We start from the raw sequence: 14454 nt of genomic DNA on the forward strand, positions 1-14454 counted from the left end.
TTCAGGTTCGCATAATTTATTCAATACAAAAAATACTTCGGGCCCTACGAGATTCGATCCGCAGATCTTTAGCATGCTAGTCCTACACGGTACCTCGGTACCACTCGAGTTTTTCTGTCTCTCTACCTGTTCATTTGCAGTGCACTGCTTGGCTAGTAGTGTGCGTTGGCTTGGGGGCGAAATTCATTCGGGGATCGCTATAATATAATTCACTGGGGGGTTTTGCGATCACGCAACATAATATGGGGGTGGCTTATGTTGCCCACGGGGTTGGCGGAAAAAGAACTGGCCAACGATCGATCATGCGCATGTCGGGGGAAAAAGTACTTACACGACCATGGATTTACGTGTGCTGGTTGGCGATCCGGCGATCAGGTGGTGGCGCGCTTACAGCTTCGGCTACGGCGAGATGGTTCCACCGGCGGCTAACAGCAGACGGGTTGACACTATCGGCGTGCGTTCGGCATCACTTCCGGTGTGCGGGGTCGCACGGGTGTGCAGCTACGATGCTGCGATGTTGGCGTCGGTTGCGACGACGGCGCGGATGCGCGCGGGAACTTGGCGGTGTACCTAGGCCTCCACGAGGCCGTCCCGGTTCGGTCGGTTGGTGGTCGAGGTTCGACCGCGGCGTGTGTTGACGGACGCCGCCCAGCTCGTATGTTGACGGACGAGCTGCTTGGGGTTCACCCGGAACATTGACCCCTTGATGGAGTCCAGAAGCGCTGGGTTGTCGGTTGGAGTGGTCGCTCTGCTACGGATGATGCCGGTCGCCACCTGTGCCGAGAAGATCGCCCACCAATTCCCCACAAATGAGCCAACGCACTAGGTAACCACAATTTAACCACGTTACCTGGAGTATCAGGGTTTCAAACGGTTCCGCCACTACCCTACTCCTAACTCTACCTAGCCGCGAGCTCTAGAAATAAAATCGCAGAATTAACCTCTGTCACTGAAACACTTCCACGACTTTAAACTAACTTCCTAAAAACGATTCCAAAACGGTCCTTCGACCACTCCTGCTTCCTCCACGATCAGGGTAAAAGTGACCGAGTCGAAGTCCTAGAACCCTCAGTAGAGGTGCACTTAGAACAACTTCGGTTCTCTAGAACTCGAGCAACATTACAATTGCAATAATTGCGCGAGTTTAGCCGAAGCATCTCTTAAGAATTTGCAATCTCTGACTGCCGAACTGGAGTGCATCGACCTCCCGTTTGAGTCAAAAAGTGCTCTTGTCGCAAACTTTAGCATCTGAAGATTCTTCCTTCTTGTGCGGATCTCATAACAGGTCAAGGCAAAGTATTTTGAAAGTCTCCCATAAGGGGTGGCGCTCAACCCATGACATAATTAGGTCGAGGCGTAGCGCGCGAAGATAAGCCAACCATAATTATGGCACGATAAAATATTGGCGAATTCATCTTTTCTGTCTGCCGTTCTTACGGCAGAGGGTTGTACTGATGGTACTGCTACACCTCAACCTGGTAAAATGATGATCAGGGCAGGAAAGTGCATTTAAGACAGTTTTCTGTGGATCAGACTTCTATCTTATTGAGTATTACCGATTCTGCGTCACGAGGTTTCGAAAATAAATTAGAACCACTCTTATAATAATTTAACCGGTTTCAAATGTTACATTTCGTCGCCGTCGTGCTCATTTGTCGCAAGTGCATTTTGGACCAAATTGAGTAAAGAACGCCATTTTGTGCAGCTCACAATGCCTCACCTTTTGACCTCCACAGATCCCCAAAATTCGGTCGCCTTCGGCAACCAAATTTAACCAAACTTCGGGCCAATGCATATAATGGTCAACCGAACAAAACGTGTTTTTTATTGTTTACATCGCGGGCTCTCGTTTTTGTTTATTCAAGATCAAACATTAAAACACTTTTTTCTCGGAACGTCAAAATGTGACATACGACAAGTTAGCACGACGTAAGTTTCAAAAAGGTTATGAAACGTTTTCCCACACGAGGTATTTTTTCCATCAAATGACATCCAGCGATACGAGCTGAGTAATGACTGGTATTATAACAAACTAGAAACCCGTTCTCCTATCGAAAAGAACTTATTGATACGTTATAAGGAGCTCTATAGGGGATTTCAGTGTAATTTGGCAACTTACTTCTTCTGCCAGAACACTACCTGCGAACGGACAGCTTTCCCCTTCGCCACTGTCAATTCTCCGTCATACCGAACAAAAGCGCGATCCCTTCTCACCCAAACCCCACTCAGTCCGGAGATCATGAAGACACAACACAAAGGGCCACAAACTGACAGCGGCAGACCTGGTGAAGCGTCTTCATTGGCTTAATGAAATTGGCACCTTCTATTCGGCGATAATTTAATGGAGACGCAGGGTTGGCGCAAACCAGACCAACGGAACCGTGTCGAACGTCTGGAATGTTCATCCCCTAGCCGTAGTTAATGAGTTATCCAATTTGTCAGGTTCGGATGTGCGGAGGCAGCGGCACACGTTCGACCTTAATTTCCCCAGTTGGTGAGCGTCGCGTATTAGCAAGTAGATGGTGGTACATCAAAGCGCAACAGGTGGCTTCCCAAACGGGACTGGATGTTCACCGCCACCGCACGGTGCGTCTGATCCATCAAATTATTATTCCAATCACAGGACGGACCGGAGTGCGTGTTTTATTCTCTTGCTCATTATCTGTGTCCTACTGGGACGTGGTCAGGGTGGCTAATTTGCCGACCTCCTTAGGGGGGAGACACAGAAGGCAGGGAGTTGAAGATGTTACGACAGTATTGATCGAAAAGATGACTTCAACTGCCTTATTTTCTCCGTTGAATTTAGGAGATGCAATAAATTCTACAGTATCAAACCTGGTGTTAAAAAATAATGTCCCATTCCTAAACAATTCTGGAATGTTCGATAGTTTTGAGTTCTACTGTAATTTTGCAAGGCAGTGTTTGACCTGGACTACTGCATGAATTAATCATGTCCGTCGTGAACAATGGCAGTGAATTAGCTGATGGCAGCTCGCTCGCACAAACCGGTGACAAATCACGTGCGGACCAGGACCGGGACCGGGCAAACCAGTAAATCAAAGTTGAAGGTCGGAAATCGCAACCGTACACGGGGTTAACCGAGGTTACCCGGGCTGACTGTTGGTTATAGATTTCATCTAAGATTATAACACAAAACTTCGTCAAACTTGTAAGTTTTCCGAGCAAATCATCGACTAGCAGTAAAGCTAGTGTAGCAAAACATCGTAAACTGTCAAGTGCATCCCTGCTTGAAGGTGTAGTTCTGGCAAGCACTTTGGCGTGTAAGCCGATTAGCTACAAGTACTGCAACCTGTGTGTGGCCGTGGGTGAGTCCCACCAATGAAAGGTAGCAACTTCACGCCCATCAACGCATAATGGATAATTGGTGTCAAAGCTTTCGGCTCATGTTTCCCTCTTCTAATGATGTGATAGATTACGGTTTCACCTGTGGGTGTTAGGAATAATGGGTCTCAAGCAATTAGAGTGACTTACATTTGTGAAACGCATAATCATGAGCGCTGTCGATTAAGATGGAAATATCCATCATCGCGGTGTACCGAATCAAGGGCCATTTGAGCAATTCTCTACTTTGTATTTTTTTAATCCGTCTGAAACTTTTTTGGTGCCTTCGGTGTGCCCAAAGAAACAACATCATTAGTTTGTCCATATGATTTTCCATACAAATTTGGCAGCTGTCCTTACAAAAAAATATGAAAATTCAAAAAATTGTATCTTTTGAAGGAATTTCTTGATCGATTTGATGTGTTGGGCAAAATTGTAGGTATTGATAAGGACTACACTGAAATAAATGGTACACGGTAAAAAAGTGATTTTTAATTTCATTTCTTGTTACTAAAACTTGATTTGCAATAAATACCTTACTAATTATATTTTTTATATTTTCATTTGTTTTAGGGGACATCAAATGCCAGCTTTTCAAAAATTTCCAGAATGAGCAAAAATATCTTTGATAAAGTTATAAATTTTTGAATCAATACCGATTTTTTCAAGAAACCGAAATATCGATCGCAAAAAATTTTCAACTTCATTTTTCGATGTAAAATCGAATTTGTAATCAAAAAGTTCTTTAGTGAAATTTGGATAAAGTGCACCGTTTTCAAGTTACAGCCATTTTAGATATTTTTTTTAAATAATTTTTAAGGTTTAAGGTGGGCAAACATTTTTAAAAATAATGTTTGCCCACCTTAAAATAAATTGAAAGGCTGAGAAAATTCTCTATATTTTTCTTTTTTGAACTTTGCTGAATCTACTCTTAGTTGCTGAGATATTGCCATGCAAAGGTTAAAAACAGGATAATTTACGTTTTCTAAGTCTCACCCGTGGCAGTGCGTGGCCGAATGGTTACGCTGTCCGCTTTGTAAGCGGATGATTCTGGGTTCGATTCCCATCTGCTGCAACCTTCCATCGGATGAGGAAGTAAAATGTCGGTCCCGGCCTTCGTTGTTAGGCCGTTAAGTCATTCCAGGTGTAGGAGTCGTCTCCATGCCATAAGTACAAACAACACACCAAACCAAGCCTACTCCGGTGGAATCGCTGGCGGCGGTTGGACACACAATCCAAAAGTTCGTCAGTTCAAACACTGGGGTGGAAGGTTCCTTGGAGCAAAAGAGGTTTGGGTGCTCTCCCCATTCAAGCCTTCGGACTCCTAGGTTCGAGCAGAAACTTGCAATAGTGACCACAAAAGACCCGGGGGTCGTTAATGTGGATGGTTTGATTTTGAAGTCTCACCCAAAAAGCCGACCATTTTCTAATGTCGATATCTCAGCAACTATAATGATTCGATTTTCAATGTAAAAATCTGAAACATTCGTGAAATTTTCCGATCTTTAGAAAACAATTGTTTATTTTTTTCAAAATCAAGACTAACCTTTAAAAGTCTCAAACATTTAATGTTATGTCCATATCGATATCTCGTGATGGAGGGGTGGTATTACCCCTTTCATTGCTGAACTTTCGAAAAAGACGTATTTTTCAACAATGTGCAGCCTGTAATGATGATGCTTTGGAAATTTGTGTTCAAAGGGACTTTCAGGTACAGTATGTAAAGAAGTATTTACACCCCTTAGGCACTAAGCACATGTTGTGATGAATCATGTAGAACAGTCATAAAATCTATGTTTTTCATTTTATTTGTTATGTTTTCAATCTTAAAATCATAGAATAACTGATTATCATTAATTTGTGATAATCTACATTTCAATCAAAACAAGAACAGCAATTTTTTGAAAGCCTAAAAAAATAAATAAAAATATTGTTCTTTGGTGTGCCTTGGATTTTAAATAAATCACAATGTTTAATCCGTTATGATTGAAGTTAAAAAAGACTCTCATATTATTTTTTTTTATATGGCATGATTAGAAAAGCTTAAAACATCTATTTAGAAATGTTAAAAAAATACAAGAAACAACAACAAATAAAATGGTACCAGTCAATGTAAAATGTCAGATGCGTTTAGAATTTCATGTTTTTTAAAAGCACATATTTTAAAAAAATATATTTTTCAGTCACTACACTGCCGTTCTACGCATAATTGTCCCATGTTCAAAAAAAGGGCAACTGAGAAAAACGCGATTGAAATTTTTCGATCGATTTCTGTGTTTCTACGCATAATTGTCCCGTGGGTCCCTATTCGCCCCATATGTCCCTTATCACCCCGGTTAACATTTTATCGCCCTTTTTTGCAATCCTCTTGCAGATAAACAGGTAAACAAGACAAAATACTTCGTCAAACTCATGATTTCGTGATAGAAAATACTTGGTGGGACAATTATACGTAGAAGTTCAACGATGGGACAAACAGACTTGGTGTTGTTTTCAATGATTTTCTGAACAAAGTACTAGATTTTCTGCGTTTTTCTGAAATTATACGTTAAACTAAACTTAAAAATGATAAAAATCAGATGCGTCCAAAAATGACATGGGACAATTATGCGTAGAACGGCAGTACAGCCATGTGGGAATAATCGAGAAATAGGTACATCAGATTTTAGAGCAAAACATTTGGAAATCGGACCAATTTTTTTGTTTTGTTCCTGTTTTAACCGAAATTAATAAAAAAAATCAAAACACTATGCAAATTTGCCCAAGATGCTGGTGTTTGTTGAAAAATTATCAAATATGATATTTTTTTTCAAATTTAAAATCCTAAATATACGTGACCCCAGTATTTTTTAATTTTATTAAATAAAAAAGAAAACATTTAAACGCTGGGCATTTTGCAAATCAGTTAACTAAAATTTTGACAATTTACCTTAATAAGCCAAATTAATGCTGATAAATGCCAAATACAAATTTTAATGCTTTAAAATACTTATCGATTACTTATTATTCAACTGTTCATCTATTCCACAACTAAATTTGATTTGATTTTTTTCGATTTCGGGAATTCCCGGGATAAAATATAAAAATCCCGGGATTCGGGAATTCCCGATTTTGGAAAAATCCCGGGAATTTCGTCCCGGGAATTCCCGGGATGGACGCACTAAAACCAGTGTCCGAACTACAAATAGGCATTCTTGACTGATCATAACTCTGGAAATTCTATATAAAACTTATCTAAACATAATTTTGCAAACTTTTAATTCAACTAAATGTGTTAACTACCATAAAATTTGCTAAATAAAGACAAAGAGACGAGTAGTTCATTTTTTTTTTAAATTCCAACGAAAACTCTATTCTATCGATACAAAGATCCACGAAACGACGTTATACCCACTCTAAAATGTTTAATCAGCAATTCTATGGTAATATATTAACCAGGGCTGCGGAGTCGGGTCATATCTCAATCGACTCCGACTCCGACTCCGGCTTTCTCAGATTAGCTGACTCCGACTCCGGCTCCGGCTTTGAACAAATGGTTGGCTCCGACTCAGACTTCGACTCCGGCCTACCAACTCTAGCCGACTCCGACTCCGACTCCAGCTTTCAACAAATGGTTGGCTCCGACTCCGACTCCGACTCCGACTCCACATGTTTTTAAATGTTTCAAAAGTTAGTTAACTATTATTAGTTAATTATTTTTAAAACATTGATAAATAGGTTTATTTAAATACTCGCTAAGCGTCATGTTTTTCTCAAGAATAATAAGTTAAGTAAAAGTAAACTAAAGTAAATAAACGGAAAAAAGTTTCTAGGTTACAAGTTTTATACGTTATGGAAAAAGAAATCAAAAAATATCTTCAGTTTTGAAGGCATTTTGAGAAGAACAGTTTTGTAAGTAAATTTGGATTTAAAAATATTTTAAAATATTTTTTTCAAAGCTAATAAATTTAAATATTAAAGTGTTATTTTTGAATGAATAACTAAAAGAAAACTAGCCTTATTGATCTATTGAACATTAAAATTCAATTTGCTCATTTTCAGACTGAAATTTGTAAGAAGCACAGTGATAGGCACCTTGTTTTTTAAATGACAATTTTAAACGAAACTTTTTTTTATTTATTTTTTTAAGACGTACATGGCCATCACGCCACGGCTGAAGGAATTATTATTGCAAATCAATGTATCTAAACTATTTCTTCGTGGAAAGGACGCTTAAGATGTCCTTTTCAAATATCTGTGACATGGAAAATATTTTAACCTGGAAATTATTAATTTATTTTAATTTTAAAATGAATTTGCAACGATATCAAAATAGTTTACCTAAAATCAACATTAACATCATCAATCAATGATTTTTTCAAATTTGTTGCAACTTCTTTTCACAGTTTTTGTTAGTTTAAATTAATAGTCTGACCAATATTTTTTTTATTATTTTTTGAATTATGATACTACATACTTGGGTAAGAGGTTATCATTTAGTGATTATAGTGTAATAACACAATTAATGCTTTTAAATCACAATAAAAAGCTTCAAATACATAATGGCATCTGATAAATCAATTAAAAATATAAGTTGTTTTGTAAATTAAGCTGTTATATAGGAAATACTGAACAATACAAAAAAAAACATATTTTTTTGTTGAATTTAAGATAACTCCGGCTCCGACTCCGACTCCGGGTTATCAGAAATCTTCGGCTCCGACTCCGACTCCGACTCCAGCTCATAAAATTTAGCCGACTCCGGCTCCGACTCCGACTCCAGCTGTTCGAGTTTTGACGACTCCGACTCCGACTCCGACTCCAGGTCCCCAAAAAGACCCGACTCCACCGACTCCGGCTCCGACTCCGACTCCACAGCCCTGATATTAACATTTAGTTGAATAATTAATTATTAAAAGTTTGCAAAATTAACTTTAGATAAGTTTTATACAGAATTTACAGAGCTATATTAACTTTTATACTAAGTAGTTAGTAAACTTTATATTTAATCCAAATTATGTTTTTAATCAGTCAAGAACGCTTATTTAGAGTTCGGAGACTGGATTTATGGTGATTTGTCAACAAATAACTTTAATTATGTTAATTTTTCGAAAGGTGTACAAACTTTTTTTGCACCTTTTTTGATTTTTGTAATAGTATTTGTTATATAACTTTTTATAGAAATCATCTTTTCGGCATGAGTTTCTGAACAAAACGTAGTACTAGGTTCCTGTCAACATTAAATTGTTTAGATGTTTCATCACAATATGTGCATAGTGCCCAAGGGGTGTAAATACTTTTTTTTGCATACTTTGGATTTGAAATGGTGTACGGTTAGTTAAAATAAAAACATATTATTCATCCAAAAATATACAGACATAGTTACTTAATTGTAAAATATTTTGGTACATATTGTTGAAAAATAAATTAAATGTACTTCATTAATTTAAAATAACCGACAAGAGTATTTTTTATTGATTTCGAACACAATTTTTTATTTACAAATTTAATATTTTTTGTCATACCATTTCATTGTCGTTTTTGTCTGCAAAATTTTTAACCCTTAGAGTACCACGTGGAAGTTTAATATTCAAAAAATCATATCTCGGTCCCAATTCAACCAATTTGATTCGTTTTAGAATCGTTGGATCGGCCAACTTCTAGGAAACACGGTGCTATGAAGAAAGCCGATCCGAGCCCTTTGATCGGAGATACTCCGGAATTCCGTGGACCAGATCGGGGCCAGGGTAGTTGAAAATAAGTAAACTTTTATAGTTTTTTATTCATCATAGGTCACAGGAACGTCATTCCAAAGCCTTGGAGCAATTCTGTATCAATGTTGTACAAAGTTGTAGAGCAGACTGTTTCAAATATGTTGATGTACAAACATTAGGGGTTTACAACAAAAGTTATCGCGATTCTCAAAATATGTTTTGAAAAAGTCACTTTTGCGTTTCGTTTTATTTTGTCATTCGTGTCCAACGACCAACTTTTTCAAAACATTTTTTTCTTAAAGTCGTGATAACTCGTGATGGTTACAAGCATACCCTTTCTCTTATGCCATCAAATTTTAGAACATGTTTGTTTTCAACTTTGAAGAATATTGATGCTCTCTAGAAAATAATCCTGCGATGTAAGAAAAATAAAAACACAATTGTTATAGATTTTTTTTACAACGTTTGATTCCGTTCCATTCAAGGTATTGTTTTTTTCGATGAAATTTTAAACCTACAAAAAATCCATTGCTCCTCTCTTCCACACGTGTGTGCAAACCAGTAACTGGTGGGCGGTTGTTCAAATATAATAACTTTAAACTGCTATCTGCCCAAAAAACTTTCTTGTGCTTTCTTCATTTGTGGTCTGAGCAAACATGCTGCCAAATATATATAAAGCCACACGTGTCGGTTTGAAAGCAAACGAAGATGTTGGGTTTGCTTGCCAAGTGGCGTAAGCGGCAAATACAAGTATGGGATCTTTTGCCGTTTACGTCACATTTTCATAATATTCCGGCTCTCAAGGTAAGGAAGATTCCCCCTTCTAAGCATCCTTCCGGTTCATTATACCCGATCCCGGTGGAGGTGGTTTTTGGAGCCGCAAAGAACGGGATAAGTTTTTCGGCAAGTTGAGTGTGTGTGTGTGTATTAGTGAAGGTGGATAAATTAGTTGCCTATTAATAAACTAAATGGTTTTCTGAGAAAACCCATTACTGACTTTAAGCCGCAAACTTTGAGTCCGCTGGGATTTGTCATTTGACCAAATTGAGCTCAAATGAGGATCCTCGTGTGGTTTAATTTTCCTGCCAAGAATTTTTTGATGCGAAAGCAATTTAAGAAAATTTTATTAATGCGTATTATATTTTAACTGTCTTTTCTGAACATATTTTTTCGATCTTCTCGATATCAATATTGCTCCATTTATCGATGAATTCTTCAGTCCCTTCAAACTGCATACTTCGATTGGCTTTATTCCTCGATATTTTCTCTTGCTTGAAGGATCTCTTCCTCGACGGTCCCTTGGATTCTGTTTGCTATTAAAAATCTCTTCCGGTTGTCAATATTGTCACTATCTCATGGCTTGCATAGACATTTTTCTTTGCGAACCGAAGCTTTGAAGGGTGTTTGACATTAGTTTGTTTTTGTTTGCTGGACGTTGCCATGATTCTCTCCCATAGCTTGGTACCAAGAAAAACATATTTTCAATCTAGTCTTCATTTTTCATCGTTTTGTAAACTGATGATTCTCTTCCTCGACGGTCCCTTGGATATTGACAACCAGAGAATCGACTGTATTTTCCAAAACAAAGAAATCAAAAATATCTTCCCCAAGTAATTGCTCAAGTTTTCCCATCATATCTTTGGGTCCGCTCAAAATTTATTACTTTCTCATTAGCTCTACCAATTACAGCCCATAATCTACACCGTGCCCCCGATAGAACACCGTACCGCAGCTGGTTCCGATAAGTCCTCATAAAACGCGCTGGTCACAACGGGGCATCTTTGTCGTCCATCCCTTTTCCGCGTTGGCCATTAAAGTTCATTCTCCGGGCTTTTTAATTAGCCTTCCGTTTGCGACGCCCATAAAGCGCGCCGCCCTTCAAGCTACTGGAAACCGCTTTGCGACACATCTTTCGCCACGAAATGCTACGTTTTCTGCGACATAAAGATAAACAAACAGCTTCTTATCATTCGTGCTGGGGGTCAAAATTATGGATGTCGAGTATAGGGGTAGTAAAAATAATTTTCCCTAAAGCGCCCCCTTTTGAAATAGTCCTTCCAAGGGAACGTTGACCTTTTCTAACCTTAAACCCTGCAAAGAAAATGGGTTAAAGATTACTTTTCTGAAGAAAAGACTTTCCCACAATCAGCTTTGCGTCTGAACCGGGATGGAAAAATTTTGCACACTGCTTATTAACATTGGCATAATATTCAATTTGGTCGTCTTCGGGCCTAAATCAAACGCTAATTTTAGCACTCGACGACCCACTCCCCACGCCAGGACTTTCGCTTTCAATTTTGCCTACGTCAAGGCACCTATTATCCTTTCAAAGACACTCGACTCCACGTTACTGCTGTTGGCGGAAAATTTCCGCTACACTCTTGTTCGTTTTCTTGCGATGGAAATGTCAGGAATGATTCAATTGGCAGAATGTGGGCTTTTCTTACTGAATTGTTAGACCTTTTGCTTGATCTATTGAATATTTGGACGAATGACTGCATAAAGTACATGAGTACTTGAGTACTTGAGTACTTGAGTACTTGAGTACTTGAGTACTTGAGTACTTGAGTACTTGAGTACTTGAGTACTTGAGTACTTGAGTACTTGAGTACTTGAGTACTTGAGTACTTGAGTACTTGAGTACTTGAGTACTCAAGTAAATTGACATTTTTAAACTTAAATGCTTCAAAAAACGTCAAATTCAATACCTTTCCCGTCGCCTTCAAAAAAAAAACAGTAAAAATCAGACCCGTCTCCCTCTAGGAAGGTAACAATTTACTCCAACCTTCCGTCCTTTCCGACGCGCCATCGCCCGTGCTGCGTATTGTGCCGTCGTCAAGCTTTGAAGTGTGTGCGGTTGTGCGTGTTGTAAGGACGTAGAAAGCCCAACCCAGGGGGTGACAAGCTTTCGCTCGCTGACTCGTGCGTTGTGTGTCGACTTGCCTTATCACATTGGCTTTTTGGCTTTAATCTATAAATTTGCGCATTTCCTTTCCGTTTGCTGCTGAGGGATGAGGGGGGGGGGGGAGGGCTTTGCACACACAAACACATTTTCATTTGTTATTTTCTTGTGGAACTGGTTCGAGGTCAGACATGACCTCTGCCTGTCGGAGAGACCTTTTTTCAACGTCGCCGGTTTAGATGCCGAACTGCTGCTGGCCGGAAGGGATGGATTTCGAATGGAAAATATTCAAATTGTGTCCAGGGTAGGGATGTTCGACCAGTTAAAATGCTGCGAAGTTATCGAAGGAATAAATTGCTTCATAAAATTTGTATATGTAATTTGAAATAAATCAATATCTAAAACAAAATAAAATCTATCGAAAATCTCAGAAATTTTGAAATTTCTGCCAAATAACAACACTGAAAAGTAATCTTTTTCATTATTGTTTTGATATAAACGATTTTTTTAATTGCAAATAATGCTGAATGCAACTGCAACTCGCTTTAACACTTTACTTTTTTAACATTCGTCGCTATGTACGACCTGCGTTAAAAAAAAAAACTTTTTTTTGCCACTCGTAATATAAACTACAATTTTATTTATTTGATTCAAAAAATTGATAATGATCAAATTGATTAAAAAATTAGAAAAAAAACTCTCTAGCGAAAATGAGAAGAATGGCCACAGAGATATAAAAAGATTCGAGCCTCCTCAAAAAAGCATCGTTTTAAACTGGACATCCGTCTTGGCTTCGTACCAAGTGGATCACCCGTTGAGCCAATGTTCACCCGACACAGGCGACATTTCGACAAGTCGGCTAAACAAAGCTGTCACACACCATCCAGTCCCGCTTCCGTTCCGTGTCCTCTTCCTTTGAAACATTTCCCAGCTCTGTTTTCCTCTCACTTTGGTTCACCACCGCCACTTCAAATCTCCGTTTCTTAGTCTGCTTTATTTTTTGCATGTTTGTTTGTACGTTTGGTTTTCTACACATCAAGAATTAAACAGCTCTATTCATGTTTCGTTGACATGCAAAAAGGCCGACGACATTCCTTGTTTGCGCAAAGAGTACAAGAGGTCCAAGGGAATTTTCCCCTCTCTCTCTTTCTCTGTCTCGACGCTTGAATGGTACAAAATTATTACTTTCCCTGTCGGGCGGGTGGTACAAATGCTGGTAGTGGGACCAGATGTAAATTAGATCCGAGCCTTGGAAAATGTTTAATATGCAAACAGAGCAACTGTTCGAGTCCTGACACACAGAGACGAATGTGCTTTCCATCATTGCGTCAACCAGGACGACGACGACGTGGCTCGGGGGAAATGTACCGTAAATTTATGTGGAAAATGTGTTTTCCGTTCATAAATCTCGACGGGAGGGCTATTTTAAGCTATTTCGAGGGCGGGCAGCGAAGTGGGGCGCATTCACGCCAGTGGGGGAAAATGTCAATGAAAATTAAATTATAACGATTACTTGGAACATCAGGGACACCCGAATATCAGATGCATTCATTGGAACGTTCAGCAAATACCAGTGGAGAGGCTCGTTACTCTTGGAGATTTTGACAAAATTAGACAAATAGTCGGAGGTTAAATTTCAACAGGGAAATACTGTAATCTGAGGGGACATTGATAGGAATGCAATTTATTTTTGGAATTGGACATTTTTTCAACTGTTAAGGTTTTTCTCAAGATTGTTATTTTTAAAACATGTACTGGGTTAGGCCACAGGTTGGTCCCTGCACTATTAAAAAAATATTTTTCAATGGTGCTTATAAAAGAGTTGCACATTTTATTTTTACGACAAATGCACCAACACTAAGGTTGCTGATAAACTTTGAAAGAAAACATCAATTTTTTGCCTTTCTTACTAAAGAAAGGTATAGGGTTTGCTTTTGGCTCCGACTCCAAATCAAGCTTCGTTCCCAAATCATTTCTCGAGAAATATTCATTCGAAAAATCTGCAAAAAATCATGGACGATCGATTTTTGACGCCCGATCGTTTGACAATGACAGAATCGGTCTATCTTCTATAGCCGAATTTTGGCGCTTAACTTACTGTAGAGCACGCGTGACGTCCGTGTGTGGTAAAAAAGTGCTCAATTTTGTGGTAGGGGGTTTCTCAGAGCCCACATTATGGATTTAAGCTCTCTTGAGTGCATTTGAAAGGGGATGTGCTGAACCTGAACCAGTTCCATACCAAATTTGAATTTATCCATTTTTTAAGGGGACTCGGAGTGTGTTTTCACCTGATCAGGCGGTTTTCAAATGAAAATTCGGTCGAAAATTGAAGTATTGAAATCGTTTATTTATCCAAAACATTGCATTTTTCGAGCCCTACATCCTCCCAAATATTCATCCATATCGGTAATGTGGTTCTTAGAGGTGGGCAAAAAAAGAGCGAGCCGCTCAATGAGCCGATTCACTAAAAAGAGCGAACGAACCATGGCTTACAATAAAAGAACCGCGGTTCTTTTT

At 38.8% G+C, this 14454-nt stretch overlaps 1 protein-coding gene and 1 long non-coding RNA gene across 3 annotated transcripts in view; one reads left to right on the plus strand and one right to left on the minus strand.

The window, feature by feature from the left end:
- Window positions 1-14454, plus strand: part of LOC6046389 (calcium/calmodulin-dependent protein kinase kinase 1) — a 296769-nt gene that overhangs the window by 208716 nt on the left and 73599 nt on the right. The window lies entirely within an intron of this gene.
- Window positions 689-1167, minus strand: LOC119770084. The gene is made up of 3 exons (XR_005278649.1): window positions 979-1167; window positions 851-916; window positions 689-774 (listed from the first exon to the last, which is right to left on the minus strand). It is a non-coding gene; the product is annotated as an uncharacterized LOC119770084 (long non-coding RNA).

This window comes from Culex quinquefasciatus, chromosome 3, assembly GCF_015732765.1.
Source record: "Culex quinquefasciatus strain JHB chromosome 3, VPISU_Cqui_1.0_pri_paternal, whole genome shotgun sequence".
In the NCBI taxonomy this organism is placed as follows: domain Eukaryota; kingdom Metazoa; phylum Arthropoda; class Insecta; order Diptera; family Culicidae; genus Culex; species Culex quinquefasciatus.